This window comes from Tachyglossus aculeatus, assembly GCF_015852505.1.
Source record: "Tachyglossus aculeatus isolate mTacAcu1 chromosome 12 unlocalized genomic scaffold, mTacAcu1.pri SUPER_6_unloc_3, whole genome shotgun sequence".
NCBI classification, from domain to species: Eukaryota; Metazoa; Chordata; class Mammalia; order Monotremata; family Tachyglossidae; genus Tachyglossus; species Tachyglossus aculeatus.
In genome coordinates this window covers 5,344,715-5,353,780 of record NW_024044830.1, presented here as the reverse complement: position 1 = coordinate 5,353,780, position 9,066 = coordinate 5,344,715, and the positions used below count along the sequence as shown (strand labels likewise).

The following is a 9,066-nucleotide window of genomic DNA, read 5'->3' as shown; positions in this document are numbered from 1 at the left end:
GAGACAGGTGATGTGTCCAAAATATTTTTGTAGGCAAATGATCCAGGCAGCAGAGTGAAGTACAGACTGAAGCATATGACATTGTCCGATCCTGAGCATTATGTCAAGCCAGGCAGGAGAGGGTCAGCCAAGGTCACGTGTGGTCGGACCTCGGGGAAGGGAAGCTTCTATGATCAGCATGGCAGGTGGACTCCATAGGACCCCTTCCCCGGAGTAGGGGGGATGGTGCCATGTCCTTACCAGCGTAGAGATAGTCAGTGGTTTATGCATGCGTTAATCTTACCCAACAGCCGCCACTGAGAATATCATCCGTGGCTTGGTTTTCACACAACAGTTTGAACAGTTCAGACAACAGTTCACATTGTGCCAATCGGATGGTAGCCCAGTGGGCAGAGGTTAGGGGAATTAGGTGGATCCTCCAAGTCACCTATTACCCTCAGTCCAGTGGAATGTTGGAAAGGTGAAAAGATATGCTTAAAGGCAAACTGTCGGGAAGCAGGGGAAACGGGGGTGGGGACGCGGGTGGGCCAAGCCGAGCACAGTTTGCATAGAGCAGTTTGGGCCCCAAACACCAGGGGGACATAGCAGGGGAGCCCGATATGGACCGCCTTTGAAACAGATAGTCAAATCATTACAACTAGATTTAGGCAAGAGCCACCACTGTGGGAATGAGAGAAGCCCCTGCAGGTGAGTATGCAGCTGGTGTTCAGTCATCCATCCATGGTATGTTTGAGGGGGCCTTAGACCAGACCCTCTCCAGGGGAACATGGTGAGGCCAGTGGGAGGGGTTTACCAACTGTGTGGTCAGTTCAGAATGGATTCAAACCCTGAGGGGGTGGAGGAAGATGGAGGAGAGCATGAGGGTGGGGGGGGGGGTGTACTGGGTCTTGTTTCTTCCCCACAGAAATCTGACAATCTGCTGCGGGGCAAGAATGGGAGCCCACCTACCTGGGATCCTTGCTGGCATGGCTGGCCTGACTGGATCATGCCGATGTATGGATGGAGAACACCACCCTGTCACTGGCTGAGGCAATCACCTGGCAAGCTTACCCCAATAACATAAACAATAGCACAGCCCACTGGATCTGACTGCACCTTCCATATCACTATGGGCAGTGTGTCCAGTTTCTGGCCGTTCCCTTCCCGCTGGAGGAGTGGACAATGGGGGTGGAGCAGCATTACAGTAACTCATCAGATTTCACAGGAGGATGCCTGGCGGGAATTGGAGGTACCCCTTTGTTAAAACAGCATGAGGGGTAATCTTTTGCTGGGATGGTACGATGGATGTCACTTCACCATCACCCTGTGTGACTGGTAGAATGAACTCAAAGGTTGGGGTACCTCCCGCAACACCACTAGGTCGGGAGCAGGGGAGGCTGTCAGAGCCCAAGGGGCTTTTGAGACAGACCAGGGCAACCTCACAGTGTGTGTGCAAATCGATGGGATACTTTCAAATGGGGCCAGCTGTGACTTAGCGACTCTCAACCGACAGCCTAGTCCAAGCCAGCTGTTAATGGATGTTGGACTCAATACCATCGGAGTTGAGGATGCCCTCACAACTGCCTTTCCTGAGAGGAAGGAGGATCTGGGATAGACCTGACCTCCTGGCCTTCCATTCTGCCCAACAGGGCAGCAAGCCTATGCACCCTCGCCTACCTGTTTCCTCCACCTATAATAGTCTCACTCTGTATTTAGCTTTAATTCTATTAGTTCTGATGACTTGACGCCTGTCTACATGTTTTGTTTTGTTGTCTGTCTCTCCCTTCTAGACTGTGAGCCCGTTGTTTGGGTAGGGACTGTCTCGATATGTTTCCAACTTGTACTTCCCAAGCGCTTAGTACAGTGCTCTGCACACAGTAAGCGCTTAATAAATACGACTGAATGAATGAATGAATGAATCTGCTGCTTTCCTGGAATCTGACATGAGGCCATTGCTCCACAGGGGCACCTTCCAAAGATAAAATGGTTGGTGTCTTGAGGGTCCACTTCCCTGGTAGAGTGAGTTAGACATGGTCCTGTGGAACCTTATAGGCACCCTGATACAGGTGGCCAGCGTGACCAAGGATACGGTCACTGTCCTCCAAGAGGAAGGATATGGAAAATAATGGATGGCCCTCCAGAATAGGCTGCTTTGGAAGTACTCCTAGCTAGCTAGGGAGGTGTGCATGTTTTCCAAATCTGATTGTGCTGCATGTATGTGGACCAAATCGAGAGGGTGACCCAGGATACTGAAATACTCAGTAAGGCTGTGATTTCCTTTCAACACACCCAGGAGGAACTGAGTGGGAACCTCCTCTCGAGAATCACTGGGTGTCTCCCAGACCCGTCAAAGTGGGCCTAATCATTTGTTCGTCTTCCCTTTATGCTTATTTTGCCAGCTGCTTTGCTTGTCTGCATGTGGGAGCTGCTAAAATGCCTTAGGAATACAAGTTGTATTTGCCCCAAGAAGAACGTTGATGGAGCCAAACCCATGCCCTCCAACCTTCCCTGAACCTAACCATTGGTGGAGCCACGGGCAGTGGTGTGGCCACCGGGTGGGATGTCACACGAGGCCTAAGTGGCTACAGTTTGACCACCGCTGACTGACACATTTGAATAATGCGCTTTACCTGGCTGGGTGGAATGGGATTGGAGAACAGCAACCCGTCGGCAGTTGCCCTTATTTTCTACCAGGTATGAGACCCCTACTCACAGGGGAGGGGTTGTCGTGTTCCAGTCCATCAGCGGGTACAGGGACTGACCTGGAGTAATTCCTGAATACCAGGGGTTAGCTGGTGGAGCTCTATGTGCAGTAATGCAGTGTTGTGCTGGTCCCATATCAGTTCTGGTATTATGGTCTCCTAGAGATGTGAGTTGATTCCAAGTTGGGTAGTGATTTGAAGAGCCCGGTGTTTAATGAAAATGTTATGATAGAGGGAGAGTGGGCCTTAGCATGCTTTTTTGTGGGTATCGTTTATTCTGAATTTATTGGTGTAATAAATTGTAATTGTTTAAACAACTGACTGGTTTGAACTTTGTGCTCATCTTCCCAGCCATATCTTGAACGACTTACCCAGGTCAGTCTTAGCGCTGTCTGTAAAATATACAACCCTAGGGCTAGCTTTAAGCTTACAACTAACCCTAACCTTAAGCCTAACATTAACCCTTAGCATAACCAAACCCTAAATTTACCCCATCGCTAACCCAAACCTTAACCCTAAAAATAACCCTACCCCTAACCGTAGCCATAGACTTAATGCTAACCCTAACTGTAACTGTAACCCTACTCCTAAATTTAAACCTAACCCTAGCTGTGACTCTAAAACAAACCCTAACCCTGTCCATAGCCCTAGCCCCAGCCCTAGCCGTAACCCTAACTCTAAGACTAAAACTAACTCTAAACTTTACCCTAGCCCTAGTCCTAACAGCCACCCTAACCCTAACCGTAATATTAAACCTCACCATAGCCCAATCCTAACCCATCCTCAAGATCTAATCCTAACTCTAGCCCTGTCTAGCATCAATCCTAATACTAACCCTAACCCCAAGACTAAAACTGACTTTAACCCTAACCCTGAATTTAACCAAAGCCCCAGACCTAACCCTAACCCTAATCCTAAAACTAACCCCATGCCAACTCTAGCCCAGGCCAATGGCTAACCCTAGCCATAACACTAAACCTTAATGTAACCGTAACCCTTTCTCTAACTCTAATCCTAACCCCATTCAAAGGTCTAAGGCTAAACTTAAATCTAAACCTAGCCCTAAACCTACAACTAACTCTAACCCTGAGACAACCTCTAATACTAAGTTTAACACCAATCCTATTTTTAAACCTAACCCCAACCTTAACCTTAATCTTAACCTAACCTTAACACTAGCTATAATCCTAACTCTAACCACAACTTTGACCCTAATCCTAACTCTAACTTTAAAGGTCAGCCTAACCCTAGGTTGGGTCCTAGTCCTATCCTTAACCCTTAATCTAACCTCTACACTAACCATAATCCTAACCCTAACTCTAGTTCTCCACCTAATACTAACCCTAGCCGTAGGTCTAGGACTAGCCCTAGCCCTCGTCCTAACCCTAAAGCTAATCATACCCCTAACATTCACCCTAGCACTAGCCCAGGCATAGTGGTAATCCTAACCCTAACCATAATCCTAACTGTAAAACTAACCCTAGCCCTAAATCTAAACCTGTCTCCATCCTTAGCCATAACCCTAATCCTAACCCTAAAACTAACATGAATAATTAGCCTTCTGCTAACCGTAAAAGGAGCCCTATCCCTTTCTCTGACCCTTACTCTATCCCTAGCACTAAATGTATCCCTAAATCTAACTCCAACCTTAACCCTAATCCAAGGCCTAAACCCTACACTTAGACCTACATCTAACGTTAACCATATACCCAATCCTTACAGGAGCCCTGGCCTGACACTGACCCAAACAACAAACTTAAATATAACCCTAAAACCAAAAGTAACCCTACACTGAACCCTTACCTTAAACCCAAACTTAACCTTAACCCCAACTTTTATGCAAAACCCATCCCCAAACCTAAACTGATTGCTAGCCCTAACCCTAAGCCTAAACCTATGCTTTACCCTTACCAGACCTCTAGCCCTTACTCTAAACCTAACACTAACCATAACCTCAACTCTAACCCTTACTCTACCCCTAGCCCTAACTCTAACCCTAACCCTAACAATAACTGTACTCCGGGCCCTAGTGCTAATGCTAAGCATTAATATTAAGCACTTAGTTCTTGGCACATAGTAAGCGCTTAACAAATGCAATCATTATCATTCTTATTATTAATTCTAATCCTAACCCTAACCCTGAACCTCACCAAAATCCTAATCCTAAAATGAATCCTCTCTCTAAACCTAATCCTAAAACAAGACCTAGTCGTAGTCCAATCCTTAACACTAACCTTAGCCTTAGGCCTAGATTCAATCCTACCATTAACTCAAACCCTAACCTTAACCCTAATCCAATCCTAACCTAATCCTCTCCAGAAGCCTGATCCTAACCCTAATGCTCTCTCTAACTAATCCTAACCATAATCCTAGGCCCATTCCTAACACTAACCATAGTCACAGGCCTACTCTTAAACTTACCACTAACTCAAGCCATAACCCTAACCCTACCCCTAGCCATAATCCAAACCTACCACTAAGCATAATACTAAACCCAACTGTAAATCTAACACTAACCCTAAGGATAATCCCAACCCTAGCTCTAACCCAAAATTTAAGCCTAACTGTAACGCTAACCTTAGCCACAAAGCTAGACTTAATGCAAACCGTATCCCTAAACCTAGCCCTAGCCCAATAGCTAACCCTACCCATAACAATAAACTACACCTTAACCCAGACGCCAACCCCAATCCTATCTTTATACCTAATCCTAAACCTAGCTCTATTGCTAACACAATCCTAAATTATAACCTTAGCCTTAGGGATGGGCTCAAATCTACAACTAACCATACCACTACCCCTAACCTTATCCCTAACCCTAGCACTAAACCCAGCCATAAAGCTAACCCTAGGCCTAGCCTTAAGTCTACAACTAATCATAACACCAACCCTGGACCTATCTCTACACTCTCACCCTAACATAAAACTCAACCCTTATGCTATCTTAACACCCACTCTCTACCTCTACACCTAGGCTTAGCCTGAAACCGAACTATAACCCAAACCCTGGGCCCAGTCTCAAATCCACAGCTAACCATAACACTAATCCTAACCCTAACCTTAACCCTAGCTCTAACTGTAACCCTTACTCCAAGTCCAAACCAAGACCAAACACTCACCCTTTCCTTACTTCTAGCCCTAGCCCAAATGCTGACACATACGCTAACGTAACATAACCCAAACCTAAACTCCAATCCTATCTCTATATGTAATCCTAAGCCTAGGTCTAGGTCTAGCCTTAACCCTAACCATAACTCTAGCTCTAATCCTAACCACAGGTCTACAACTATTGATTAACACTAACTCTAATCCTAGCCTTAGTGCTTACCTAAAAAGTAAGTCCAAACCTAGATCTAATGTTAACCTTATCCCTAACCCAAGAAATAACCCTACCCCTAGCGCTAGTGCTAACCCTAACCATATTACTAAACCCTTTTCACCTTAACCTTAACACCAACACTTTATCGAAGACTAGCCCTAGGGTTGGCCTTAGGTCTACACCTAACCATAACACTAACTCTAACCCTAACCCTAGCCCTTACCTTAAATGGTAGCCTTAACATAGTCCTAATGTTAACCCTATCCCTAACCCAAGAATTAACCTTAGCCTTAGCCCCAGCCCTAGTGTTAACCCTAACCTCACCTTAACCCTAACACCAACCCTATTTTGAAGACTAGCCCTAGGCCGAGACTTCAGCCTGCAACTAACCAAAATTGGCAACATATAGAGATGGTCCCTACCCAACGACAGGCTTACAGACTAGAAGGGGGATTAGAACTCTAACCCTAACCCTAACCCTAGCCCTCGAGCTAACTTTAAACCTAAAACTAACCCTTAACCTATCCCTAACCCTTGACCTCACTCTAACCCTAACCATATTCCTAATCCTAGATTGAGTCTTAAGATTAACCCTAGACCTTTCTCTAACCCTAGACAAAACCCGAATCCTAACCCTAACCATAGGAGTTGCCCTATCTCTAAATCTAACTATATCCCTAATCCTAAACCTAACCCTATCCCTACTCTAACCCTAACGCAGTCCTAACCCCACTCTTAGTGCTTACCCTAACCATGGCCCTAACTCTGGCTGAAGCACTGCAAATCTGGAAGCCTCTGTTAAGGGGCCCTTTCAGTATTTAATTCTGCAACTATCTCAGGTCAATGCATCCTACTAATACTAAACCTAGCCTTAACCCTAACACCAAACCTAAGCTAAACCCTAACCTTAACCATGAACCTAGACCTAACTCTAAAGCTCACCCTAAAGCTAAACCCTAATCCTAACCCTAAGCTTAACTTTAACGTGACTCTAGCCCTAACTCAAAACCTCACCCTAAAACTGATCCCTAATCCTAACCCTAACCATAACCATTGCTGTACCCCTAGCTATAACTCTTATTCTAATCCTACCCCTAATATTAAATCTACCCTAAATTTAACCCTAAGCCTAGCACTAAACCTATCTCTAAATCCAAGCCTAAACCTAGCCCTATTCATAACCCTAACCCTAGGCATAATCCTAATCCTAAACCTAGCCCTAACCTTAACCCTAACCCAAAACCTCACTATAACCCTAACCCTAAACCTAACCCTAACCCGTACCCTAACCCTAACCCTAACCCTAACCTTAACCCTAACCCTAAACTTAAACCCATCTCTAAGCAAAATCTTAACCCTAATCCTATGGCAAGCCGTAACACTTACTGCAACCTTAACCCAAACCTTGCCTTATTTTGCCTTGTCGAGTAGTCTCTGACCCATAGCTACACCCTGGATAAATAATAATAATAATAATAATAATGAATAATAATAATAATAATAAATAATAATAATAATAATAATGGTATTTGTTAGGCGCTTACTATGTGCGAAGCACTGTTCTAAGCGTCTCCCCCAGAACACCCAATCTCCACCTGCAAACGTTCTGGTAGTGTATCCATAGAGTTATCTTGGTAAAAATATGGAAGTGTTTTACCATTGCCTCCTTTCATGCAATAAGCTTGATTCTCTGCTCTGGACCGTCTCCCATGATGCTGCTGCCCAGCTCGGGTGAGTTTTGACATGTAACAAATTGTCTTCCACTCGCTAGCCACTTCCTAAGCTAGGAATGGAATGGTTATGTCTCTGCTTGATTCCCTCCCGTAGTCGAGACTGGTAAAGTACTAGAAACTCTCCAGATGCGACGCTGAGAGGGTAACCCATACCTAGCCCTAATAAAAAAACAAAACCGAACCTTAAGCCTAACCCATATAGTATCCCTAGCCTTACACTGACCCAAACCCTAACCCTAAACTTAGTCCTAACCCTTACCCTGAGTCAAACCCTAACACTATACCCAAAAGTAACCCTAGTCATTACCTGAACCTTCACTGTAACTCTAAGCATAAATCTAGGCATAGAGCTAACACTAAACCTAACCACAACCCTAGCCTAAACATGAACGTTCACCCTAACTATAACCATAATACTAAACCTACCCATAAACCTAAACTTAACTTTAACCTTCGGTTTAGCCCTACCCCTACCCTCATCTAACCCTAACCCAAACCCTACTTTTAACTCTTCAGAAGCCCTAGGCTTAACCCTAATCCAAAAAATAAATTTAGCTACCATCATGGGGAAGCTCCCCTTCAACCTTGACCTGTTTCTGTCTCAGTCACTCCTCCTCATCACATCACTGAAACCTAGCTCTCCCCACACGACACGGTTTCCCCTGCTGCTCTCTGCAGAGAGGGCCTCTTCTTCTCCCACTTCCCCAGGCATACCAGTAAAGGAGGAGGTGTTGGCTTCCTTCTCGTGCCCCATTGCCACTTTCACTCCCGTCTCCGCCTTCCCTTCTTTCCCATTCTTTGAAGCCCATGTCATCCACCTCTACCACCCATTCAACAGTCTAGTAGCTGTCATCTACTGCTCCCCCAGCTCCCACTGCCAACTTCTTTAATCATCGTGATCCCTTTCTCACGGTCCTTCTCTTTTTCTCCATGCCAACTCTGATCCTTGGAGACTTCAAAATCCACATAGATGTTCCTGATGACCCTTCTGCCATACTCCTTCTATCACTTCTCCACTCTGCCAAAGTTTTTCTCCATCCCACCTTTCCCACTCACCAATTTAGAAAAACACTCTCAATCTCATCATTACTAACCACTGCACAATCTCTACCCTCACCAACTCTGAAATCCCTCTCTCTAATCACAAACTTCTCACTTGCCTCCTCTACCACACACCTCCAACCCATAAATCTGGGCTATTCCGTATAGAGACCTCTGATCTCTCGACCCCATCCAACTCTCTCCACTTATCACACCCTATTTAGCCTCCATACCCGATCTACTCACTCTTGATGACCAGATGTTCTCAACGTGACCCTCTTTCCTGAAATAA

The 9,066-nt window shown here is 45.4% G+C and overlaps 1 non-coding gene across 1 annotated transcript; it reads right to left on the bottom strand.

Moving 5' to 3' along the window:
* Window positions 1–7,741: 7,741 nt before the first annotated feature.
* On the bottom strand, window positions 7,742–7,877 carry LOC119921617. The gene has a single exon (XR_005448563.1). It is a non-coding gene; the product is annotated as a small nucleolar RNA SNORA7 (small nucleolar RNA).
* Window positions 7,878–9,066: the final 1,189 nt, after the last annotated feature.